Here is a 27,461-nt window from a genome sequence, read left to right on the forward strand (position 1 = left end):
TATCCTTTGGCTTATGTGGGCCTGGACCTCTCAGTCTCCGCCTCTGTGGTGTTCGGAGGACTGAGCAACACCCCCAGGAAGGGCTGTGCCCCACCCTCCCCAGGAGGCCGGGCAGCACCCCTCTGGTCTGGTCCGAAGGCGGGAGGCCCGTGGAGGAGGTGGGGAGAGACTGAGCAGGGTGAGGGCGGGGCACAGACCCATCTGTTTGGAATTAGACACGAATTGAGCACAGTTGGCCAGAAAGCAGCCACGTGAAGCCAAAAAGCAGAGTTTGGAAATGCTCCGCAAATGTCTCAGCAGAGCTGACCCTCCTCTCGTGATTCTGTCCCGGTCTCGGTCTCTTTACTCCATTGCTCGTTTGCCCAGCACGTTCTCCACGCTGGTCTGGGGATGGAGCTGGGAAGGCCCTTTCCTCGGCCTGGGAGGGTGGAAGGAGGGGGGCAGTGCGCTGGGGCACACCAGGAGGCCAGAGAGGGACCTAACTCCAGGGAGGACAAAAGTGACAACAACAATAATAGTATTGATTATGTGCTTACAGGGTACCAGCGGCTTAGCATTTGACCCCTAGGGTCCGTATTAGATTTGTTTCCCGTTCATGGATGGAACTTGGGCTCCTAGGGGTTAGCTAGCAAGACTCCCACAGAGGCTGAGCCACTCTGCTGGGATTTGAACCCAGGCTTCCAGATGCCATTGCTGGGCTCCTGGGCCAGCTGTGGTGTGGGGTAAAGTCCTCCGGGGGTCAGAACAGAAGCCTGAGTCCCATGCCTTGCTTTGTCTCTTACCAGCTGTGTGGCCTCGGGCAACTCGGTTGACCTCTCTGAGCCTCAGACCTTCTGCTGTGGCGTATAATACATGACACTGTAATACATTCCCACAAGGATAGTGCAAGGAGCTTCGCCCATATTGAGCCAGGGACGGTGCTTTGAAAGGCGAGGAAGGACCTCTCTGCGCTCCAGGGTGAAACTGAGGCAGTCCCTACAGGCTTTTAGCTGGGGTTGGAGAGGGGAGTGGGGGCTGGGCGGGGCCCTAGGGAGCCTCTGAATCCAGGGACAGTGTTCCCAAGCCCTCTTTCCTGGGAGCCAGGTCCACCCTGGCTGGCTCTGCATTCTGACACACCCTTGCTGACATCCTATATTGCTTTCTAGTTCTCCTTCTCTTCTTTGCGTCTGAGCTTCTGGAAATGAAATCCCAAATCCTAGGAGGCTTTCTCATTAAATACAGCCTTGGGAGATTGCTAGGTAAAGGTCCTGGTGCTGCGCGTCGGGTGGCTAGAGAACGTTTTGAAGGTACCACCATTTTTTAGGGTTGGGGAGTGTTGGTAGTTTTATTTCACGATCATAAAAGTAGCCATGATCACTGAAGAAAATGCTGAAAAGAGAGAAGAGTGTGAAGATAAAAAATCCTAGAGAACCACTTCTCCCAGAAAGTGCCGATCTCAGTATTTTAGAGAATATAAATACTAACAGATACTCGCTCGTACCATGATGCAGTTAGTAATTTCCTTACGGTGGAGCGTGTTGGAGCTCTGTGGCATTTTACTATTAAAGATAACATGATGGGGCTTCCCTGGTGGCGCAGTGGTTGGGAGTCCGCCTGCCGATGCAGGGGACACGGGTTCGTGCCCCGGTCTGGGAAGATCCCACATGCTGCGGAGCGGCTGGGCCCGTGAGCCATGGCCGCTGAGCCTGCGCGTCCGGAGCCTGTGCTCCGCAACGGGAGAGGCCACAACAGTGAGAGGCCTGCGTACCACAAAAAAATAAATAAATAAAATAACATGATAAAGATAAAGAAGATGTGGTGTATATCTATATATAAAATAATGTGATATTTTATTTATATAAATAAATAAATAAATAAAAAATAATAAATATATATAAATATATATAAATAAATAAATAACATGATAAAGATAAAGAAGATGTGGTGTGTATATATATATATATACACACACACAATGGGATATTACTCGGCCATAAAAAAAGAATGAAATCTTGCCATTTACAATAATACTTAGAGGGTATTATTTAAATGAAATGAGTCAGACAGAGAAAGACAAATACTGTATGGTTTCACATATATGTGGAATCTAGAAAACAAAACAAACGAACAAATATAGCAAAACAGAAACAGAGTTAGAGATACAGAGAACGAACAGGTGGCTGCCACAGGAGAAGGAGGGGAAGAGAGGAAAGAAATAGGTGAGGGAGAGTAAGAGGTAGAAACTTCCAGCTGCAAAATGAATGAGTCACAGGTATGAAATATTCAGTGTGGGGAATACAGTCAGTAACGATAGAATATCTTTGCATGGTGACATATCATAACTAGACTTACTGTGGTGATCATTTGAAATATATGGAAAAAAATCACTAGGTTGTGCACCGGGAACTAACATAGTGCCGTAGGTCAATTACATTTCAAAAATAGTCAAACATACAAACAAACCCATAAAAAAGAGATGAGATTTGTGGTTACCAGAGGGGAAGGTGAGGGAGGGAGAATTGGATGTAGGTGGTCAAAAGGTACAAACTTCCGGTTATAAGATAAATAAGTACTAGGGATGGAACGTACAACACGGTTAATATAATTAACACTGCTGTATGTTATATATAAAAATTGTTAAGAGACTAAATCCTGAGTTCTCATCACAAAATGATTTCTTTAATTTTGTATCTGCGTGAGAGGATGGATGTTCACGAAACTTATAATCATTTCATGATGTATGCAAGTCAAACCATGATGCTGTACACCTTAAACTTATACAGTGCTCTATGTCAATTCCATCTCAATAAGACTGGAAGAAAAAAAAAATAACACGATGATAAACCTCTTTGGGCACAAAACTCTGTCCACACATTGAGCCATTTCCGGGAATAGATCCCTAGAAGGGGACTCCAGGGTGGAAGCTGAGTACTTGTTTAGGCTTTTGATGCCGAACATGAATGTCCTCTTGTTGGAGACTGTGGTGAGCAGAGCTGTCAGGGACGGTGCCTCTGCTGCAGGGGGCTCATGCTTCTGCTGAAAAAGGATCTGAAACCATGTGTTCCTGACTCAGAGGAAAGGAACCAGATGGACCAGACTCAGTGTCTCTTCTCGATGACTTCGAAGCAGCTCAAGTCCTCAGGAGCTAAATGAAGTTTCACCTGAAGCTGGTACGACTAGGAGCCCTAGGAGAGCAGACGTGGCAGGACACAGAAGCTTTGGTGCTGCTGGCGTAGGGGGCTGCCTCCAGCGAGACGGGGTTCCCTGCAGAGTACACAGAACCGTCCACTGCGTGTGCACACTCCCACCCTCTGCACTCTCTGCCCACGCCCCGTCCTCTATTCTCCATCCCTGGTCTCTGGACATCTGACGTGTTACGCATCTACTTCTTTGTTGATTCTCTCTTGCGCCTAAAACTTAAGCGCCCTTCATCCATTTTGTTCCCTCTTGACACATTACCTGACATTTAACAGGTGTTTAGTAAATAAATATTGAACGAATGAATGGATGAATGAATGAATGGGGGAAAATGTAAAGATCAGATCAAAGCTCCCCAGAACATGACTGTCAGAGGTAACAGGACCTGAGCACATTGATTTATTGAATTAAATATGCCTGGCATGTAATCCCGGACACTTCCCGGGTTACCCTACAAGGTGGCTCTGTTCTCAGCTCATGTATTTCCCGCCTCCTGCCTCCTTGGCCTTACAACAGAAACATTTCCCCATGTCTTTAAAAATTCTTTGTGAACCAGAATTTATCTTCCTTTAACATACATAAGAACGTTCCAAAATTTGCTTGATAGATTCCTTAACACTTCGGATAGGTGGGAGTGGAATTGCTGGGCATAGAGGATGCCTATGTGTAACTTGCCCCGGTACTGCCAGGTGGTGTCCTAGGACGGCTGCCGAGTCCACCTTCCTATCAGCAGGGCGTGAGTTCTCACGTCTGCAGCCACCCGCCGACAGTTGGCATCGCAGTGCCTGATGATTTTTGCCAAGCTAATAGGTGTCAAGTGATGTCTCATCCTGTTTTTATTGGCATTTCTCTGATTACTAATGAGGCCCCAGACCTCTGCACCGGCCCAGCCCTCAGCCTGGCCCTTCGTCCACCTCGGGCTTACTCTGTCTTCTGCGTGTCCTTCAGGATTCAGGACAGACTTTTGTCCCCTCAGCAGGCGCTGCTCCCCAGTCTCTCCTCTCTGCTCCCCAGGCTGCCCTTCAGAATAGCAGACTGAGGTTGTGTTTACAAACCCAGTTCTGGAGTCTCAGATCGCTGGGATCAAAGCCTGCTCCAACACCTATAGGCTGTGCAACCTTGACCAAGGGCCTTAACCTCTCTGAGCCTCAGAGTCCTCACCTGCAAACGAGAGGTTAAGGATAGCACCTCCTGAATAAATACTTGAAATTCATCACTTTGTTATTGCTTTAGTACATATGAGTAATATCTATGCTACTGGGTTACTTAGGTCTGTTTTACCGTCTGTGTAAGCGCTATATAAGGTTGTCTACTGTATATCTCTGCCCAATGCCCTGTAGCTTGAAATCGGCCGTAATGGGAATATTTTCATATGGAAACTGACAAACCTACGCGAATCATAGTTTGATTTTTGTTTTGTTGATTGTCTAGGCTTAAGAACGTGATGGAGAAAATGTCAGTGTGGTGCGTGTTGTAGTTATATTGTGAGTAAGACAAAAAGTTGAGGAAAGAAAAAAAGAATAGCACCTCCTGGGAGAGTTTTCTTGAGAAGTAGCTGAGATTATTTATGCAGAGTGTTTGACAAATAGTATGGCCGAGTTCCCGGTAGCTGCTGGGTGTGAAAGCCCGTGCCATCCTGCGTCCTCATTGTCCGTTTGCCAGACTGGCCTCCACAGCCTGGGAGGACTCGCAGTTGAGGCTGCATTTGCTGCTTTTTTTATATTTTCAGCTCCTGACGGTGCCGGGCAAATAGTAAGACCCGGAATGAATCTTGTCAGCCTCTCTGGAGGAGATTTAAGCATCAGATGGTGGGTCTAGATGCTTTTTTAAAGTCGCTTGCAACCCTGAAATTCTGTGATCAGGAACTTATCCAGGAAACAGTTCTCCTTGTGGGGTCCTTTCTCAGGTTCCTAAATGGGGCTTTATTACACACTGCAGGTAATTATAGGAGGCTGCAGTGGCCGCAGGGAGCTCCACATGGCCTGATTGATGGCTGGTAGGTGCGTCCCAGAGGCTATCATCTTTCCGCTGACCCGGGCGTCGGAATCCTAGCAGAGGCAGGGCCTCTCCCTTCAGCCAGGCAGTGGGAGGAAGCCCTGGAGGTCTCAGCCTCCAGCTGGGCAGCCCTCCACTCCCTACCCCAGGGTATGGCAGGAGCAGGAGCAGCGGAGACCTTTAGGACCTCCAGTCCAGGAGTCACAGTCCCCTAGGTTCATAGGGACCAGGTGGGTGATATGAACAGATAAAGAGACCTAGGAAGACAATAGGGAATAGTGGGGCCTGCAACAAACTAGAAAACCGACCAGGTTCTGACCAAAGGGGATGGCTGCTGCTCCGCCGTGGGGATTGGGGAATGGGAGCCCCGGGTTCCTGGCTTTCCCCCTTCTTTAGCAAAAGAAGCTTGAGGTCCAGATTTTTATGCAAAGCTTTCTGATTTTTGACAATTATAGCTAATTCAGAGTTTTGTGAATGGCTGTATGGCACAGACAGAATCGGTTTGTAAAACAGCTGTTGCCGTATCTTCTGATTTAGTACAACGTTTGACTGATTGAAACTGAGGTTCAGAGTTTGGGAACTTGCCAAAGGTTCCTGGGGAGGTAGTGACCCCGAGGGATGTAAAGCGAGGTCCAACATCCCAGTGGTCTCCTAACCCCACCTTTTGCCAAGGCAGGAACCAAAGCCCAGGGAAGGAAAGGGACCAGCTCCAAGTCACACAGCTGGTAATGGCAGAGTCTGGGGTAGGGCCGGGCTTCTGGGCCCTCCTCCATGGGATTGTCCAGCGACTGTGTTGCCAGAAACAACCCTGGAATGGTTTCGGTGAAAGCCTGACCAAGAGTGTGGCACAGGGCAAATTCTGACTTGTCATTCGGCAGGAAACGGTTGGCACGCAGTGGGGCACGAATGCCAGGGCGCCCCCTGCTGGCAGGAGAGCTGTTTGTGCATTTGCTGAACTAACACTTTCAGCTGTGAGGGTGCAGAGATCAGCTCTGGCCTCTTTGTAAAGGGTCTTTTCGACTGAATGCCTGGAGTCTGACTGCCCTTGAACTGGCATCCTTAGAGTCTGCCTGTGAAGTCTCAGGCGGAGTGGGGGTGTCTTCTCTCGTTTCTGGTCAGACACATGGCTTAGGGAAATGAACCCGAGCTTGGAGGTGAGAGTGAATAGCAGTCCAGTTCACGATGACCCAGCTCTGACACTGGGCTGCCCGTGTTCATCACTGTGGCCCTGCCGCTGTCACAGAGCTATTATGAGAGTGTAATCAAGTGGATGGATCTAAATTGCCAGCGAAAAGGCTAGAGAAACGTGAACTACTTTTCCCCTTCTATTCCTTCTCCCCAAAGGGTGGCATTTGAGCTGGGAAAGGAAGGAGGAGAAGGAGTCAGTACAGTCAGCAAGTGCAAAGGCCCGGAGGCAGAATGAACTTGGAGAGTTCAAGCACAGATATTGGGTTAGCAGGATGGGAACAGAGAGGGCAGGGGTGAACACGTGAGGGTGAAGCAGAGAGAGGTGGCCGAGGACTCCAGGAGTGGGTGTGGGTCTCTGGAGGGAGGGCGAGCTGCCTGCCCTTTCATGACGGGTGTTCTCCCCCAAGGTGGTGGCAAGGAGCTCACTCTCTGAGACAGGCCCTGCTAGTGAGGCCAGGACTGTGGGTGGGGGAACGAGAGGTCCAGAAAATGAAGAGGACTGTGGGGAGGAAGAGGCTGGATCACCCCGAAAAACGTTAAGGAAGGGAGGGTAGGTCATCTGGGCTGTGAGGCGTGAGTAGGGTTGGCTGCATAGTGAGAGGGAGATGGATTTTGCCAGTAGGGCTTTGGATTGGTGGAGGGGCCCGTGTGGAAATGAGCAGCGTGGCCTCCCTCTCTCTATGAAACTGTGGGCGAGCCGCAGGATTGAAGAGAAGGCCCTGAGCCCTGGACTAGAAAGGCAGGGTCTTAGCAGGCAAACCCACGTGAGGTCTGGACCCCATGTCTCCACCTAGTGCCCCAGGAATTCAGAACCTTGCCCCCGCATTCCTTCCAGCCTCGCTCACGTGCTCAGAGGTCAGGGCCCCAGGAGCGAATCTCACTGCCCGAGAATGCAGAAGCCTGAGGAGTCTCCAGGGACCCCTGTACTCATGTCGTGGTGTTGACCATCCCATGGAGGGCTCGCGGAGGAGAGGGACTCACCAGAAGGAGACTGGGCAGCAGCTGGAAGGGAGGAAAGCGACCAGGTGGCTCTTACACCTCCTGATGCTGCCCCTTCATTCCTCTCCCACAGCTCGGAGGGCGCCTCTACTCTGTGCATCGTGCTCCCAGGGTGAGGCTGAGCTAGTGCAGGCAGCGCTGGTCCACGCTGAGCGTGTGTGTGAGTCAACTGTGGGTTGCCTGGGAGTGTGCTGTGCAGGGCAGGAGGGGTCATGCAAAGAGGGAACTAGGGGTCAGGGGTCGGCATCCTTGAGATTCTGATATGTAAGAAATGGCATCTCTTTGCTGATTGAATGACTTCGGTTAGTAGTGAAGTTGAAATGTTCTTGAGAGTTGATGGGTCACCTGCCTTCCTTTTGTGCTGATTTGCCTTTTATGTCCTTTCCCCTTTAAAAAAAAAAAAAATTAGTTCAAGGCATTTGGTCCCATAGGTCAGGGACCAAAAAAAAAAAAAAAAGCCATCTTTTTATATAAAGGGACAGGTAGTAAACATTTTAGGCTTTGAGAGCCATACAGTCTCTGTTACAACTACTCAACTCTCTGCCCTTGGAGCACAAAAGCAGCCATCGACGATACAGAAATGAATGTGCACAATGGTGTTCCAATAAAACTTTATTTATAAAAGCAGGTGGCCAGCCTGCAGGCTGTAGTTTACCAACCCTTGCCTTAGAGAAGTTTACATTTCTTGTGTGTTCAGCCTTTTCCTTGATGTAAATATGGAGTTTTACACTAAGCATGGACCTTCTCCATTCCAAGATAAAATGCAAAAACAAACCAAAAAAAGAAGAAAAAAGTACTCAAAAGTGGTATAAACGGGTGGTTCTGGATGAGGCATCCTGGACGTGCTGGCATCGACCTGCATCTTGGTCAGTCTTAGGTCCCCAGCAGGAGAGGTGGGCGGGGCACTGATGCAGGCAGAGGCAAAGCCAGAGCCTGGGGGCCTGGTGGGACCTCCGAGCAGGGGTGGCTGACGTGGGGACAGCGCTGTCCTCATTCTGTGCTCCTCCCTGACCTTGAAAACTGTGTTCTCAGGGGTTACTGGGCCCGTCATGTCCTGAGAGACCTGTCCAGTCCACCAGCCAGTCCTTGGCAATAGGACCCCAAGTGAGGACCCCCTACTTCCGCAGAAGCCACCAGTCCCTTCCCCACAGTCTGGACCCTTCCATGGACTGGGTTGTCAGCCTGATCTTAAAGAATCATGTGCGACTTTTATACTAAGCGAAAGGAGAGTCCTCCAGCCTTTTCTTCTGGTCCTGTTTAAGATGTCCTCATACCCAGTGCTGTGCCTAGGATACAGATTTCCTGTTAAGAATCTTAATTATTCACTTGAAAACCCAAACTGGTTTGGCAAAGGGCAAATAGGGAGATGCATTTGGTTCTCTGAATTTGAAGAGGCCAAATGGCTTTGTCTTCCTTTCCTCCCAGCTCACTTCCCACCCACCCCTGACTTGGTTAGCCTCAGGACACACTGCAGAAATGAGGCTTGGGACCTGGACTGTCCCTGAGTTGACTCATATCTGGCCTGTGACCTGGGAAAAGCCCTTCTCCTTCTGCAACTTGATGGACTTCCCTTAAGAATGGAAATGATGATATGTCACTGTCAAGGTCTGCAGCTAAGAGGAGGGGAGATACCTTAGGATAGTTTGTCACTGTTGGCGTCAGCTCCGGAGCCCGGCAATCTGGATTCTGGTACCGACTCTACCATCTACTTGCTGTGTGACCTTTGCATGAGTGACTTCACCTCTCTGTGCTGGCCTAAACATGGGGTGACAATAAGGTACCTAATACTAGGCTGTTCGGAAGATTGAATGGCTTTATCCACATAAACCGTTTGAAACAGTGCACATCCAAGTAGTTAGTGAATGTTCTGTTGTCTGTAAAGTGCCGGGCAGATAGTAGGTGCTAATTAAAGACAGTCACGCTTCTGTGTTATTAGACGCTCCAGAACAATTCCATATGTTAATCTTGCACAGGGACTGCAGATTTCATGCATATCTACGTCTCCATACACTCTTAACGAACGTTCTAAGCCCAGATAACCTTGCTTTTCCGTCCTTAGCAAGCTTCGGCTTGATGAGAATTTTCACAATGTGTTTGTCGATCTTTTAAAACCCCTGAGATGAGTATTTACTGCCAAAATGTACAAGTATATCAGAGGGATTTAATTCAGGCGTTGGATAATAAGGCTGGAGACTTAAAGAGGGAAATGACAAGGATTTCCTTTCTTTGCCCTCTATCTGCTGTGGCAACAAGCACTTCCGTTTATCCCTTAAAGTCTTGTTTGAAAAGGTCAGCGGTTATTTGCGTGAATCACGCGGTGTGAGGACTCAGGAAGGATGCACTGGAGACAGGCGTCCTCAGATTTCTACTCCATGCCCTGTCCTTTCCCCATGATGGACATTTCCCCGTGTCCCCGTGCTGCTCCCAGCTGGGGTGGGCGCCCTGGGCAGAGGAGGACCTGAGTGCAGTCACGTGACTGTCAGTGCTGAAGACCGGTCACCTGTCCTCAGCGTGTGCCCAGCACGTGAGCCGCCTTCAGTCCACTCTGTCACGGTTCTCAGCACTCTTATTTTCCAGAGGAGGACACGGAAGCGCCGGATGCTTTCAGCACTGGCTGCAGGTTGCCCAGCAAGCGAGCAGCAGGAAGGACATGCAGCTGCCCCCACTCCAAAAGCCCATCCATGCTCTGCCCTGACTCATCTCTCCAGCAGGTCCTCCCCACGCCTTCCGCCGCCCCTTCATTTGATGTGAGAGGAAATGAAGGACGATGAAATATTTATCAGTCTCGTGTCTGCTGGGCGCCTTCACATGAAAGCCCAGAGAAACACTTTGGAAAGTGGAGGTGATGTTCCAAAGGCCGCTAATTGGCTTACTCACGAGTCTTAATCTCTGGTTTTGAAATATTCGACGTGAAAGACGGGCTCAGCCTGGGGAACCCCAGTGGGACTGGTGTGCCGCCGGTTTCCAAGGACAGAGCTCACCCAGAGGGGGTGACTAGGAAGGGGGTCGTGAAGAGTCTCTTGCCTTTGCTAATTTGCTGGGTGACAGGCCACTGCCCTCCCGGGGCCACATGATCAGGCCCTGCTTCCCTCTCTGACCCCATCCTGTGAAATTATCCCTTAGCCAGTGTGCTTGCACCGCGCTGGCCTTTGGGCTGGATATGCATAGCTCGTTTCTGCTGTACCACGTTGCACGGACTCTCCCCTCCGCCTGAACTCTGGTCTCCTCGCCCCTGCCTTTGCACGGCCGACTCGTTCAGGAGCTCAGCTTGGAGTTTACCCCAGTGGCACCTTCCTTGTCATCCACTGTCACGCCACCCCCTCGACTTTGCTGCTGAAGTGTTTCCCGTGATCTGCTCTGTTGGATTTGATGCCTAACCTTCCAGAGGAGAAGGCTGTTTCCTTGTTCACCGTGGTGTCACCAGCACCCAGAACAGAGCCCAGCACATTCTGGGCCCCAGTCAGTCTTTGCTAAGTGACCGATGGCTTCTGCTGCTTGGTATAAAGCCAAGAGTCTGGACCAGACGGTGGTCGGGGAGCCTCCGTACTCTGGAAAAAGCTCTCTGAACTGGAGAGCGAGTGCTTCACTTTGAGACTTTCTCTCCCTGACGGTCACTGCTCAGACCAGCCTCATGCAGGGGGCCCAGTTCCCTCCCCGCAGAGCCCGAGGCAGGGGTTTGGTGCCTGTGGCTTCCAGAAGGTGGTGAGAGAGGCTGGACAGGGCAGGGGGAGGAGAGAGGCTGGGTAAGGAGGTATCTCAGCTGGAGTCAGCCTGACCCCACGGGACCCCGGAGCGTACAGGGCACCCACCACAGGGCTGGTTCCACGTGGAGGCAAAGGGGGTCAGCTTCGTGCAGCCCCGATTCCCTCCGTCATAGTCTGGGGGCAGCCCAGGGTGGCGGGGGCCAGAGGGGGTCACCTCTTGGGCGAGGCAGCTCCTGTCTGGCCAGGGCAGTCCTCTGGAGGAAGGGGCAGCTGCTAGCAGCCAAGAGACACAACAGCTGAGGGGTGTTAGCGGCTCAGAAAAGGCTCTCTGCACTGGGCACCAAGAGCGGCCACTCTCCAGGGACCTGGCGGCCCCTTCCACATAGCCTGACCCCAGCTGAGGGAATTCAAACCTGCGACCTGCCTTTCCAGGTGAGGTGTCTCTGAGGGTCACTGCGAGTAATCTGCTACCCGAGGAAAGGCCAGCAGCTCCTGGTTACCACCCCCTGCCCCTCCAGGCCACTCAGGTTTCCTGCCTGTCCTCTCGGCCAGCCCAGAGAAGAAAGCAATGGATTTTCCTTTCTTAGTGTGCCTGCTATGCGCCAGGATCTTTCTAGAAGCTTTAAGCGTATTATCTCATTTACCTCTCCCACCAACCCCACGAGGTGGGGCTTACAATGCCAGCGTCTGCAAGGTGAAAGCCACGCCTCTTGAGATAAAATACCTGCCCAGGGCCTCCCAGCTCGAGAGGGACAGTGTCAGAATCCCAGCCATGTCTTCTAGACCAAAGCCTGTGGCCTTTCCCCTCCCACACTGCCTCCATGAGCTTGGGTGGGCAGAGACGAGGCCTCCCTCTGCCTACAATCTTCTGAGGCTCCCACTTGCCCTCAGGCTAAACCTTTGGACTTGACTTCCTAGGCCTGTCTATGTTTGTCACCTTGCTTCCTGTTCATTCGCACCACTCAGTGTTGCCTGCCACTGTAGTGTGAAGGGGAAGTGGCATTTGCTCAATATCTAAATTATTAGTTCCTGTTTAGGGACCCCCTCAGCAGGCTGGACTGCACCCTTTGTATGTGCTGTCTTGCGGAATCCTCATAAGAACCCTTAGGTCAGCCCTGTTTTTCTTGCCTTACAGACAAGGAAAGGGAACTCAGCTGAAATAACTTGCTGAAAGTCTCAGAGCCAGAAATTGCAGAAGCAAGGATTGAACCCAAGCTGGTCCGGCCCCATACCCTGTGCCCTTATGTCTTAGATCAGTGCTCTTCATAGAGCTTTCCCAGTGATGGGAATGGCCCCCATCTGTCCTGTCCAGTCCCTGCTAACCATACGAGGCTATTAAGTGCTTGAAATATGGTTGTCGCAACTGAAGAACTGTATTTTACATTTTATTTCATTTTAATTAAAAATAGCCACGTGTGGCCAGTGGCTGTGAAGAACTGAAAATCTTGAGATGTTATTCTAGTTGTAAGCTAACAAATCAGCCTGTTGGGAGATGCTGGCAGAAGACGTGAGCTTCCTGGATCAGACACGAAGGACAGTATTACTCATAGCACACACAGAAGGCAGTCTGAGCTTTCGTTTGTATCATTTACTTGCTTCCCAAGTCCCATGGCTTTGCTTTGTAGATGAGATCCATGATCTTTTATAATGGTCTGCAAGCAAACCTACCCAACTTTATTACTAATAAAAAATAGTCTTTATTATGATACTGGATGGTAAGCAGACCTGGGCTCTGCTCCAGAGGGACACACTACCTCTATCTTCCATTCCCTCTGCATCCTTGAAAAGATAGTCCAGAACAGAAGCTGTCGTTGCTTCTGCCCCAAAGACACATAGACGTGCAGAAGACCCATGAAGAATTGCCTTTCAACAGTGACTGCTGTGCTGGGCAGTGTAACTCTAGACCACTTGCAGGGCCTCCTCTGGGATGTCCCACGTGGGTTTCATCCTTCTCTACCCTCCAGAAGCCTATACAGTTGGCTGCAGTTTCCCCATTTTGCAGATGGATAAACTGAGGCACGCTCCAGTGATGCTCCCTGAATGTTCAGATCATGGATTCTACCGATTACTCATTATCAGCTCTGCCCCCGGCCCTGTGAAGAAAAACAAAAACACAAAAGTGGGATGTTTGTCCTCCTTGCTCTCTTTCAAAACTTTACCCCACAAGACTCTGGAATTCTTTTTCTCCTCTACCTTGTCTTATTCTCCCTGTCTTTCTAGAACCAGTGCCAGGCTCACCTCTTCCCTGAAGCCCTCCCTGTCTAGCACAGCCTGTGCTCACCTTTCCTGTCTCTTCTCTAACGTACAGCATCCTGTCTCACGTACTCTGGACCAGCAGCTCTGAAGAGCGGATTCTGTACCTTCCCGCACCCGCTCTCCCCCTACTGCCAATCGCAAGGCTTGGGGGAAAGCAGACCAACAAACAAAGACCCCAAACCAGATCCAGTGCCCACCAACTCCTCCTTTATGCCCTGCGTTGAGTTCACAGTTGACCACCCCACTTCCCATTCCAGGATCCATGGAGCATGTGAATGAGATCGACTCTCCCTGAAAGACAAGGGAGATGTTTTGAAGTGACTCAGAGAAAAGCTTGTTGAGTTATGTTGAGTTTTGGTAAATCCACCCACAGAGATAGAGAAACTTGACATTTGCCTTCCGAGCCAGCGGAAGGAATGAGCCACGTTTCCTCGTAGAAGAGCAGGAGGCGGAGGAGTGACGCTCATCTCGGGAGACCAAGGTTCTATTCCAAGTTCCGAAGCTAAGTGGCTGTGTGACCCTGGGGAAGACACTCCCCCTTCCCAGGTTCAGTTTCTCATCTGTGAAGTGGGACTGGAGGGGGGAGAAGAGGAGCCAGACCCTCAAAGTGCTTTCCCAGCCTTCCTTCCTGTCCAGGCTTTCTTGACTCTGGGCTGGGGAAAGCCCAGCTTTGCCTTTGCGAGAACCAAGTGCCTCCCGGTTCCTCGCGCAGCCTGCTTCCTGCTGCCTTCTTGAGTGGGACCGGCCCCGCCCCCTCCTGTAGAATGCAGACTTCCACCCGATCGACATGGAGGGAGGCCTTGCTGTAAGGATGTGCTGAAAAGAGGACCACTTGATTCGAATCCAGTCCCGTCCACCTTCCGACTTAATACATCACACCACCATCCCGCTTACCAACCGTACGAGCACCTACTATGTCAGACGCTGTGCTGAGAACTTTCTATCATCTCTCACTGAGTCCCTGCAACAACTCCAGGATCGGGGTCGGGGTGGGGGGGGGGTGCTGTTATTATGCCCATTTTGCAGATGAGAAAACAGAGGCTTGGAGAAGTGAAGTGGCTTATCCAAAGCCACAAAGCTGGTGAATGGCAGAGCCTGGGTCGGAAGTCTCCAGACCACCTACTCAGTCCTTCCAAATGGAATGTTTGTTGGAAGGAGTCTGGATAATTGCAAAAGGAACCGTGTATGGGCAGCCTAACAAAGAGTCCCCGAATCTCAGTGACGTACAACACATGCTTATTTCCTGTTCACATCACAGGCAGACTGTGAGCAACGAACGGCAGGGTGACTGCGGCTCAGCCGTGTTCCTTGAGTTCTCTCGGTCAGAGGCCCGGGCTGAAGGTGGTCACCGTCTAGGACACGCTGTGCTCACGCCAGAACGGAGCGAGCCACACAATCAAATTTAAACCTTCTGCTTCGAGGTGGCACACAGAGCACGTCTGCTCACACTCTATTGGCCAAAGCAAGGGACATGGCCAAACCCAGCGTCGGTGGAGCAGGGAGTTAGAGTCCCCCACGGTGAGGGGTTGGGGGCAAAGAGAGGGGAACGATGTTTGCATAATACAATTGGCCGTAAACCATTGGGCTCTGCAGCCAGATGCGTGGGTCTGACTCTGCCTCTTAGTAGTTGTGTGGCCTTCAGTGTGGTCCGTCACCTCCTTGTGCCTCAACTTCCTCATCTGCAAAATGGGGGTGACAGTTATAGCCCTGGATTAGCCTCCAAGGGCTGCCGTAACAGAGTATCACAAACCGGGTGGCTTAGATGAAAGAAATGTAATTTTTTTACACAGTTTTGGAGGCTCAGAGTCCAAGATCAAGGTGCTGCCAGGGTTGGTTTCTGGCGAGGCCTCTCTTTCTGGCCACCTTCTCATGGTGTTCTCACACAGCCTTCCTTCTGTGTGTGCACGTCTTATAAGGACACCAGTCCTGTCAGCTTAGGGTCCCACCTTTATGACCTCACTTAACCTTAATTCCCTCTCTAAAGGCCCTGTCTCCAAATTCAGTCACATTGGAGGTTAGGGCTTTAGCCTATGTATTTGGTGGGGAGATACCACTCAGTGCCTTATTCTGTAGGGCTGTTGTGAATGTGATGGGCCAGGCACTTAGGGCGTCTGGCTTGGGAGCACTGAATAGGTGCAAGGCTGCTGGGAGTACTTGGTGGTAGTTTGTCCCACGTTTGGGGTATTCCCCTGTGTAGGTATCTCTCATTCCATTTATCTTTAAATCCTTGGCCTCTGTTCCAATTCCTGGCACACACCAGGTGCTCAGAAAATATATTTTGGGGATCCTACCGTGAAGCCTGAGGCAGCTGACAGGAGCCACCCAGGGTTAGGAGGCCCTGGGCTGTGCTCCTGGCTGTGCTGCGAGCCTGCTGTGTGGACAAGTGATGGTCTCAGGCCAACCAGGATCCCTCACATTAGACAGAGTGGGTTTGTCAGCAAAATCTCAGCAGATTTCTCGTGGCCTTTGTGCTTATACCAAGGTAGTTAGGCAATGTTCAGAGCCAGGGTAGACTCAGAGAGATCCTTTTTTACGACGATGTTGTTATAAACTCCAAGGTGGCCATAATTCTCTAAACTCCCTCCCACAGATACTGCCCCCCACCAGCAAAGCACCACAATGTGACAGGGCTGGGCATGGACGGGCATCAGGAGAACTTATTCTCACTGCTTTGGGTCCGGGGAAGTTTCTGACACAGAACCACGAGCTCGGAATGACCTCTTGGGGTTCCATGGCGACACTCAAAAACCCTGTGTTCATTTCTCTTCCCTCATTCCTGTTACCTTTCCCACTTCTGGCCTTGCTCAGGAAGGACTGTGTCCGAGGATGTTTATTTAGCAGATGGCGCTATTGCCTGGGGATGAAAAGGTTAAAGGACATGGGGACAGCCGGCCTTTCCAAGCCCTCTGCCTGATGTGCTCAGGCCAGCAGTGTCATGGAGAAGAGAGTACCATGTGAAAGTTCTGGGCCTCCTCCCAGCTCATTGCTAATTAATTATTGGCATGATGAATAATTCAGTGTGTGCTATCTTATCTCAGGCTCAGTTTCCTCATCTGGGAAATGGGAGCAGTGACACTTCTCATGTGATGTGCGGCATCTGGCCAAGAGCAGACGATGATGATGATGATGGTGATGATGATGAGATGATGATGATGATGAGATGATGATGATGATGATGAGATGATGATATGGGATGATGATGATGGTGATGATGATGGTGATGATGGTGATGACAGTAATGATGATGATATAATTATGATGATGATATGGTGATGATGACATCATGGTGATGATGATGGTAGTCTGGTCCTTAGAGAGCACTTTCTCCTTGTCACTGTCTATACATTGACCTTCTTAATCTTCTCAGCAACCCTAGGAGGTAGGCAGTCTCAATGTTCCTAGTTTACAGATGAGGAAACTGAGGGTAAGTGACTCACTGAAGGAGGCACAGCCAGCAGTGACAGAGCTGGCAGTCTGGCTTCACAGCCCGTGCCCCTTGCCACTGCATGTATGGCCTTGAGGCTCACCTGACGTTAATTATGGACTGTGTCTCCCGTAGCTCCCTGCATGTGGTGGGAGAAGGGAACAAGCAATACGTGCTGCTTGTTCTGGAAAGTAATTACTTTTAATTAAACTATTTGATGATTTTTAAAAATTCCTCCTTTCTGGATGTATATCCAGAGAAAATTGTAATACTTGAAAAGATACATGCACCCCAAAGTTCATAGCAGCTCTATTGGCAATACAAGACACGGAAGCAACCTAAATGTCCATCGACAGGTGAATGGATAAAGAAGATGTTATTTTTACATGTTATTTTTACACACACACACACACACACACACACACACAGTGGAGTATTACTCAGCCATGAAAAGAATAAAATAATGCCATTTGCAGCAACATGGATGGACTTAGAGATTATCATCACACTAAGTGAAGTAAGTCAGAAAGAGAAAGACAAATATATGATATCGCTTACATGCGGAATCTAGAAAAAAAAGATACAAATGAACTTATTTGCAAAACAGAAATAGACCCACAGATCTAGAAAGCAAACTTATGGTTACCAAAAGGGAAGGGGGGAGGGATAAATTAGGAGTTTGGGATTAACATATATGCACTAATATATATAAAATAGATATCCAACAAGGACCTACTGTATAGCACAGGGGACTATACTCAGTATTTTGTAATAATCTATAAGGGAAAGGAAGCTGAAAAAGAATATGTAGATATCACTGAATCACTGTGCTGTACACCTGAAACTAACACAACACTGTAAATCAGATATACTTCAATAAAAAACCAAAAAAAATCCTCCTTTCCTGTTGCTTCCATGGAGAGTCAGAGGCAGGTTGGGCACATCCTGGGCAGCGGCTCCCTCCTGCTGGCCGGGGCGGGTGCTATGTGATACTGATGTCCACAGGTCATCCATTATTGACGGGCAGAGGTCAGCCAGCTCAGGTCCACGGTCGCGGGTGTGCTCAGATGAGGGGGAGAGAAAGAGGACCCGGAGGTCTTGACCATTCAGAAAGTCGTTTTCATCGCCACCCCCAGGGGCAGGAGCATTTTGCACACCTCGCAGGGGACAAGAGCTAAGACAGCATGTGGCTGAAGCAGCTGCAAGCCCGCAGGCTTATTAATAATAATAATACCATAGCATGTCGTCCTTATTGTTTACGGAGGGCCCTTCCCCTACTCCACGTTTAGGGAAAAGTGCTAAAATAGCAATGACACCTCCTAATTCTCAGATTCAAGTTCTCTCTCCCTTCGCAAATGCAAAACGCACAGCTGTTGGCTGCCAGTTAGAATATTTCTGAGTCAGACCCCCTCCCACCCCACATGTGATCTGGGACTTGCCACGAATTCAGTTGCAGGTGCCACCTGCTCCTGTCTGCCCTCTGTCCTCTGGGTAGAGAAGGGCTTCAACCCGACAGACAGGTTTCCAGCCCCTCTCGGACCCCACTGGGCTCCACCTGATGGGCCCCAGTTTCCTCCTCTGTCCTGTCGGAGGCTGGGAGGTTAAACCACATGTGAAGAATCTTAGCTCAGTGTGGGGCACACAGCGGTCTCAGGATCGGAATACGCCCTCCCCTGTCTTCTGTTTAGAGCAGGAAGCGGTCATGGTGATCAGGCGGCACGGAGATTTCATTTACAGTTTGGAGCAGAGAGCCTGCACATTCAGGTCCCCTGACTCCCCGCAGGGCTCTGTAAGTGACCGCTGTTCCCTCCCCACACCGCGGCATGCCTCTTCTCATCAGCAGTCAGTATTTACTCTGTGTCTGAGCTGAGTAGAAGGCAGGCGCTCTCGTTAGATCTTCACTCCCTCTCCTTAAGACTGAGTATTTTCTTCTATTTTTCAGATGCAGAGACTGAGGCTCAGAGAGGTTAAGGAACTCCCCAGAGGTCACACAGCCGGTAAGTTGCAGAGCTGGGATTTGAACCCAGCTCTCTTTGACACCAGAATCTGTACTCTTAATCGCCTTGTTTTCTGTGCCTTAAACCATGCTGAAATGACCGTCCTCCTCCACCCAAGCGTGGGAGGCCTGTGACTTGGTTATTGTCATATTTCTTCCGATGCCTTCTACAGCATCCAGAGCACAGTAGGCTCTCCGTACCTACAGGGTGATTAGAAGGCAGTCCTTTCTAATCTCACGCGGTCGTGCAATGTTCAGGGATAGGGATGTGTGTCTAATCATAGAAAAATCTTGGTTAACTAAGCGTTTCCCCTTTTTGCCACATTCAAATGCATCAGCAAGGAGCCAACACGTGCAAATAAGAAATGCGTTATAGCCCCGTTATAAAGAGCAGACACTCTATGCACAGACTGTATCTATAGACTATTTTGGAGATGAATGGGTCTTTCTTTGTGATTCCAAAAGCAGGACCCTTGACTTGGTGGTGGGAAGGAAGGCAGGGCAGGCGTGGAGGTGGGTCCAGCCTGGAGGCCCCCAGCACTTCCACCCCACATGCAGATAGGCACCCACTGGGTGCTAATGCTCTCCACCAGCGTCTCTCCTGCATCCTCACTGTGGCTCCGACCATATCCACTTTCTCCTCATCCTGCTGCTTCTCACATCTCCTTTCTTCCATCTCCTCTTTCTCATCCTTGAAACCTTCTCTCTTCCTTTTCAGAAGATTTCCTAGAACTCAGTTTTGAAAAACCTTTGAGAATGAACAAGCCCCATTTAGTAACATGACCACAAATAAACTACCTGATTTGGTCTCCAAAGTCCTCCAAGAAAACCCTGGAGTCGGGGTGGAAGTGAGTGTGTCATTCACAGGCTACTAGAGTGGACAGTGGGTGTGGTCTGTGAAGGGCTTTGGTTTTAAAACCCCCTTAGGGGTGGTGAGGCGGCCCAGCAGCTGGGCCAGGAGTCCCCACCCTTGGATCAACCGGAAAACTGAGTTTCAGTAGCTACTTGTTGCCTGGGTGAGATTCAGTTTAAAGAAGATATGAAAAACACAATCTAACGGCCATTGTCCTTGTCCAGGAGTCCGGAAAGCTGGTTCTAGGTCTGGTTCTGCCACATCACACTGTGTGGACTTTGCCAAGGCCCTCCTCTTCACGGGGCCTCAGTTTGCCCATCTGTACAGTGGGTTATGGACCAAGTGCAGCCAAGGCTGACCCTTGGCCGTGGTTTCCCAGCTGGGGCATCAGTGAGCCTTTGATGATGCTCATGCAGATTCCTTGTTGACGGGGAAGAGCCATGGGGGCAGAGGACTGAGAAGGGGGTGGCATTTGATAAAAACCACCCTATCCTCCATGCATACCCTGGTCAGGACAAACCCAGAGCCAGATGCACACGTGGGTTCAGGAATGAGCCTCCCGTGGCCGACAGAGGCCATCCTACTGTTCCAGGGAGGTCAGACGGAGGCTCCAGGATCTTGGGAACCAGATCCGTGGACCCCACAGCGGGGCCAGGCGCCTGCTCATGAGCTATGTGCTCTGCGTTCTGTTCCTGCCACAGAGGAGCCCAGCAGGCAGGACTCACACCTGCTGGCCCCGGCTCTGAGCCCTGTACAGATACACAGTGTGGTTCTGTAGTATTTTTGGTTTTGCTGTTTTTGCAGAAGCCAAAGGAAATCTGTAGGCTGGGCCCTGACTTCCTCTCCCTGAGGATGGCTGATCTGCTCGGGCGGGGACAAGCAGAGCTCAGCTAGGAGAGGAAACCTCAAGACACAAGGTCCAGAGTTCAGAGGGCACCTGCTCTGAGCAGGGTACTGTGGCCGGCCGTTCATGGGCCAGGCTGGTTGAGGTTGTCATTGGAATCATCCCATTCACCATATGAGAACACTGAGGCACAAGTTCCCTCATTTTCACTGTGCCCACACCAGAATGAACCTCTGCTCCCTGAGCTTGGAGCACTTTTCACTCTGCCGTCAGTCCACACATATTTGTTGAGATCCTAACGCTGTTCTCAGCAGGGGGGAACACAGCAGTGAGGGACACAGGTGAAGTTCCTGCCCTCCTGCTGGGGAGGAGACAGACAAAGAAGGAATTCAGTATACAATGGAGTGTCATTTTTCTGATTAAGGCTGTGAAGGAAAATGCAGCCAAGCAAAGGGATAGTGACAGCGAGACTGTCTTGGGGTGATCAGGGAAGGCCTCTCCTAGGAGGGCAGCTGGGCAGAAGAATGAATGCAGTGAAGGAGCAAGCCCTGTGGGTTCCACCTTGAGAACATGTTCTAGGTAGAGGGAGGGGCACGTGCAAAGGCCCTGGGGCAGGGCATGTGCTTATTGTACCTTTGCACCCTTGGATTCTGATTCTCTATGTGCTTGCCTCCCCACCTTCCAGCAACACAGTTCCTAATCATCTCCATTGTTCCCTCCATCTGTCACCTCCAAGTGTCTAGGGGTGTGGCAGGGAGTAGCAGTTGTGTAGCAAGAAAAATCAAACAGAATTGAATGGGGCAGAGAGAAGGTATATCTCTAACAGGAAACCGCTTGTCTCATTTCTTCATCCTCTTGGCACAGTTCACTCTTGGGTGACATTTGAAATGGTTTCACATTCTTGCTTTGCATTTATTCTCAAAATGTGTGTTTATACCAAGACTGTGGGTTTTCCGTGCACTGTAATGTACCATTTCAGGCCCATGCTTCCAAGCAGCGCAGGAATCTGTGGCAGGAATCTGTATTCCAAAATCACAGAAACAGAGCAAGAAAGTAGGTTGGAGCTGCACTGCTGACCTCAAGCTGAGCGCAGGAGAAGGGGCTCCAGCCCACAGAGCCTGGGGTGGGGACGGGGGTGTGGCCGTTAGCAGGCTGTGATCTCGGGCGGGCCCGTCCCATCTGGGGCTCCGTCTGCTCTGTATCTGTGTTGGTGCTGATGTAGTCTAGCTCTTGCTGGAGAAGCTCATAGGCCAGATGGGCCAGAAGGGACATACTTTGGGGGTGAGGGACCCCAGCTTCGAATCTTGCTGCCACCACATTCTCATTTACAACTTTGGACAAGTCACATCCTCTCCCCGCCACCCCGGAGCCTTAGTTTCTGCACCTGGAAAAAAAAAAAAAAAAAAAGCAGAAATGTGTGATGCTTCCCGTGACCCTCTGCGATCCTGAAATGCCACGAGCCTTTGCCTCAAAGCAGGCAGTAGTCAGGCCCAGGGATGGAGAGTTTCGGCAGCTTCCCTTCGATTCTGTAGACATGAGGCTCTTGGCAGGGAGGGGCCGAATGAAGGGGGCACGGCCTTGGCCGTCCTGCCTCAGGCATTCATGTAAAGGGCTTCAAATAGTCCTCACCTCTCCCTGATCTGAGACCTGGGTCTGCAGAGCCAGAAACTCATTTCCGGTAGCAAAGGAATATGTATCTTTCCTCAGGGCCCAAAAGGACTTATTAAGTCTTCTGTGAACTTAATCTCATTCAACTGGAAAAATAATAATCAGAAAGCAGTTCTGCCTGGTTACCATGAGTTCCTTGAAAGTTTCCCATGAGAAAGGGGCAAAAAGCTCATGTACCGTGAGGCTCAACCCTCCCTGCTTCCTCCCCAAGGAGCAGGGAGCCTGGTGGTCGACCAGCAAGCCCATCAGCATCATTGGGCTATCCACCTGTCCATCTGCCCATTAACAGGCCCCCATGAGGGGCCAGGGCCAAGGGCCCAGCACCAGAGACACAGAACTAAGTAAGACACAGTCTGTGCTCTCAGGGGCAGTTCAGGCTCAACCTGACCGTTTTCTACATTTGGTCAAACTCTAGAGACTCCATGACTGAGCTCGCTCTCAAGGTCACAAAAATATAAATGTTCAGAAACTTTCACTTCTCTACGTTTTCTGTTTTCCACAACATCTGCCCCAAATTCATTGGCGAAACACGTTCTGTGTTTACTAACTAAAGCTAATGTCTCTCTTTGCTTTAATCAAATCAAATTTTCTTCTGGTCTGTTCCATCCAATACAGTCTCATCTGAATTCTGGGGAAAAGGGGAAGAGAGGGAACCAGGGAAATTCGGGGGAAGATGATGCTGGAGACATGAAATTCACCTGCTGGGAGGCGACAGGAGACAGAAAGCCACTCACTCCATCACCAAGGACGTTTGGTTGATAACAGGATACTTTAAGATATGGAAAGTAGAAAAGCATGGGTGTAAGGTCTGGGGTTTGATTTTATTCCACTAACAAGCTAATAAGCTAGCTTGTTAGTGTTTCAGGGATGCTGGCAGAAGACCGGCGAGTCCTGGGTCAGAGAAGAGAGACTGGTATGAGGTGGGAGAGACCCCACTCCTTTCATGCCTGGAGCCTGAGCTCAGGGTGAATTCTTCTAAATTTTAGGGACGATTTTAGCTCAGTCAGTGCTTTCAGAGGCTGAGCTCAGGAAACAGAAGGGAGTGAACGTTCTTGGGACCAATTGCAGGTCATGGCTTGTCAGAAGGCACTTATTCTCTGACCTGCTTATCTACCGATAAAATAGGAAGGAAATTGGCATCTGGGCATATTGTAGAGGCCTCGTGAATATAAGTTGAATCTGAAGACCATGTACTTATTATTTGCATTAATATGAGGATGCAAACTCATTCTAATAGTTCAGTCTTCTAGGTTTTAGATGATTCCTTTTTTTAACTGAGATTGAAACTATTTGACGTGCAGCTCTAGTTCACAGCACACACGCAGACACCCATGTAGAATTCACCTGCCAGTATCTTCCTTGATAAAGATGTTGGTCATTCACTGGGAGAGGGAAGGATGTGAAGGTGAAAAGGGTCAGGTTCCCAGAGGGCAAAAGAATAGAGCCAGAGAAAAGAGCTGGGGCAGCCCCTCTTCAGATCATGTTCTTATGGATGAAAAAAACGAATCAATAGTCCATCTAAGAAAGAAATGGAAAATCTTATTCGAGCTAACCTGACGATTATAACCCAGGAGACAGTCTTTTAGAAAGCTCTGAGGACTGTTCCTCCCGTTAAAGATCAGAGCACAGGTATACAAGTTTTTGAGACAAAGGGTTGGACATCAAATGATGTATTATGGGCAGTTTACACAATCCAGGTCTACACGTCCAGAGCAAGTAACGGGTCATGGGTCATCGTGACCCCTTACCAGATTAAGAGGAAAGGTTATCTCCTAAGGAATTGTGGCCCTTTATGAGATTAAGGAGGAATGTTATCTTCCAAGGAGGTCTGGGTGCCCATGCACAGCACACACTAAAGGGAAGGAGGAGGTCCAAATGGGCAAAGAGAACTTTTGTGTTTAAATTTTTCTTGAGTTGCCATAAAATATGAATTTGATTTCATCGTCCCTCACTCTCACCCCGTGCTGTACATCTGGAGAGAGCTGTAGTTACCCCCATGTCCCTCCCTCAAACTCCAGCGGTCCCTGTGTCAACCCGGGATGCCGCCCCGTGGCTGGGCGAGGTCACCTAGCTGGCAAGATAGAAGCTCTGGGACTCTCAGGTGGAGACCCTGACTGGTGTCAGGTGCTCCGCCAGACCCTGAGACATGCCTGGACTTGCCACCCTGGCCAGCCTCTGAGACCCCAGGAGAGCAGCCAGCCTCTTCAAAGCCCGCCTCTCACCACAGGCATTTTAGGAGAAGATGAAAGGACGCCCGTGTGTTTTAAAGCAAATTAGGCAGAACGAGAGATTTTGAAAGTGCTGTGTTCCCCAAGTTGGAGGCCCTTTGATGGGCAGCAGGGGACAAACCCTGAAGTCTCCTGCCCGCAGCCCTCGGGAGCTGGGGCAGAACAGCTCCGTCCCTGGGGCACACCTGACCACAAGGGGGGCATTCGCCATCTGGGGGTCAGCGTAGCTCGCTCTTTCCCTCTCTCCTGCTTGACTTGCCTCTTCCATTGCATAGAGGATAAGTAGTGGCTGTGAGTACTTTGCGGGGAGAGGCAGGGGTGGGAATAGTCCTGAGTGGGGTCTAGCTGGCAGGGATGCGCCCGCAGGGGAGATGATGGGCTCCAGCCAGGACTCCAGCTGTGGAAGCAGGTCAGGCTGCAGGGCATTTTGGTGCAGAGCTCAGGCACTTGGGTCCAGATGGCTTGGCTCACCTTTTAGTGTCATTCTACAAAATGTACAGCCCTGGGCCAAATGGCTTAACCTCCCTGAGCCTCCATTTTTTCATCTGTAAAATAGGTGTATTAATAGATTCAACAAGTTCGCAGGAATAAAGCTCTTAGACCAGCTCTAAGAGCTGCACTCAGCCCAAAGTCAGGGCACAGGATACGTCTTCTCTTAATCGGATTAATACAGAGGACGGATCAGATAGGCTACTGGCCTGTATGGAGGCCAAAGCTTGTCCTTGTCTCATTCCTTTCCTTCAGGACTCCTAAGGCATGGTCTTTACTGTTTCAGTTTTGCACACAAGGGCTGGGTACGGCTCAGTGTGGTCAGGTGGCTCGTCCAAGGTCACACAGCTAATCAGGCTTTGGAACTGCAGCCCCCGTCCTCTTTCCACTTCCCCCACAGGAAACGGATGCTGTCCTGAGTTGTGTCTCCATCCACTGCTTGCCCCGATGGGTGACCGTGAGCAGGTCCTTTAACCTGCCTGAGCCCCTTTGGTCAAATAAATGCTTAAATGATGAGCACTTACTAGATAATATTCGTTAGTTACAGATGTGAGAAGGGAGACCGAGGGGCCGGAGCTCCAGCAGCGGGAGAGGGTCATCTGGGTATTGCCCAGAGTCCCTAACATCTCCCAACTGGGAATAAGATACACATACCTGCAGGTCAGGGCCTCCCAGTAGGCACAGTGGCTGCAGTGCAGCTTTGACTCTGGGTTGAATCTCACGCCCATCCCTGGCCATGTGCCCTTGCACAAGTGCCCTCAGCGTTGGCTGTGACAGAGGCAGCATCACCCCCTTATGCCCTGGGAGAAGCACCCAGCTCTGTGCCCGGCGCACAGTTGTCGATGTTAGGGATAGGTCCCCGACACACAGTAGCACAGATTTCTTCAAGACTCTCCAGCTGTGGGTGCAAACGGAGAGATAGCAACCCGGGCATCTCCCTTTCTTCTGTGGCTCCGAGACCTCCTGCCCCCCTTAGCTACGCTGGGCTCTGGGGACATCTGCCACATCCTCCCACCGTGTGCCAGGTCATCCCTGGCCTCTGCTCTTACCCTGCTCGCTGGGATCCTGCTGCCCCAGCCTGGCCCGTGTTCTCTCAAACTTCCTGCCCTAGGCTTTCCCGGGCTTCCTGGTCTCAGCTGCCCTGGAAACTCCCTGGCCCCCATGACACCATCCTCGCGCACCTGCTCCAGGCACCTTTATTCTTGGTCCTCCCACTGGACTGCCGCATCATCCCTTGTCAAGGGGGCAAGGTCTCCCTCCTTTGGTCTCCCTCCTTTCCCAAGTTCCGGGCTCGGGAGGGAGCCCCATGCAGGTGGCTTGGGCCCCGAGTGCTGTGGTGTTGAATGGGCTGAGCTGCCCTTCCTTTCCTCCCGAGTGGGGCTTGGCTGGGGGATGGGGAGGGAAGCTGGGCCCGGGCAGTTTTTGGGTTTTTTTAAGTTTTTTTTTTTTTTGATGTGGACCATTTTTAAAGTCTTTATTGAATTTGTTACAATATTGTTTCTGTTTTATGTGGTTTTTGCCCACGGGGCATGTGGGATCTTAGCTCCCCGACCAGGGATCGAACCCGCACCCCCTGCATTGGAGGCAAAGTCGTAACCACCGGACCGCCAGGGGGGGTCCCCTGGGCTAGGGTAGTTTTATCCCAGCGGCCCCACTGGGCACTATGATACCCCTCTCACCCTTGTTTTCCGGGGATGGTTTGTGCCAGACACGTGCTTGTCTGGGGTCCCCGCCCATCCCAGAACACGGGGGGCTGGAGGTGCCGGGCTCCTCGCCACTTTGGCTGCTGGGTTTATCAGGCACTCCAAATCCCCGTTCTGGGCATCACCAGAGATCGACCCCCAACCCCTTCAGGAGCCTTCTGGAAGCCCCTTGTTAATCATTAGAGTGCAAATCTCCCCATGAAGTTAGGGGGCCTGGGAGGAAGTTATCTCTTTAAGACCAGTCAGGACTCCAGCCATTCACTTCTGCAAAGCTCTTTGGAGTCAGCGGCCAACCCCGGAGGCGGGGCCTGGGGTGGGGATTCAGAGTTCCCAATTGGCTTTCCTTTGTCATGACTTTTGTGCCACCCAAATCAGGGAAACCCCTCTTTCTTCTGGGGACCAATGTCCTCCCGAGGTGCTGCCTATACAGGGCAACTCCTTAAATTCCTGACCACGTTACACGCTTTGGATGTTGTGCGGATGTCTTTGGACTCCGAATTGAGCACCCTTCAGTCTACACACATAAGAAGATTTGTGGATTTAAATTCCTTTTGTGCAGCTCACAATAGGAAAATTTATCCAGCTCCTTCTCATATGACCCTAATCCTGGTTAATCATGTTTCTCGGGAGCGCTTCTCCAAAGCACCTGCTCTGAAGCACTGCTTGTGCTTCCGGGAACCTCTGCTTTTTCCTCCAGCGCTCCTCAGCAAAGCAGCAGGCAAGAGGTACTAGGGTGAGGGGAGGAGGATTTGCAAGCCCTGGGGAGGGTTCTCCCAGCCTGCCGCACTTCTTGGGTGTGGGGGAAATGGGCAAATGGTCAAGTTAGTGCAGGAGTGGGGAGACAGCCCTCCCAAACAGGCTTCCCAAGGCGCCGAGACGGAGGCAGGGCTGCTCTCCAGACTCTAGGGGGCGCTGTGTGCACCCTCTCCAGTCCAGA

At 50.7% G+C, this 27,461-nt stretch overlaps 1 protein-coding gene across 2 annotated transcripts in view; it reads left to right on the forward strand.

Moving 5' to 3' along the window:
- Positions 1 to 27,461, forward strand: part of ST3GAL1 (ST3 beta-galactoside alpha-2,3-sialyltransferase 1) — an 89,705-nt gene that overhangs the window by 28,142 nt on the left and 34,102 nt on the right. For both annotated transcript variants that reach the window (XM_079901272.1, XM_079901273.1), the window contains exon 2: positions 18,686 to 18,740. The gene's annotated coding sequence lies outside the window, so the exon portion shown is untranslated. The remainder of the gene's footprint in view (positions 1 to 18,685; positions 18,741 to 27,461) is intronic.

Source organism: Stenella coeruleoalba, assembly GCF_951394435.1.
Source record: "Stenella coeruleoalba genome assembly, chromosome: 17".
In the NCBI taxonomy this organism is placed as follows: Eukaryota; Metazoa; Chordata; class Mammalia; order Artiodactyla; family Delphinidae; genus Stenella; species Stenella coeruleoalba.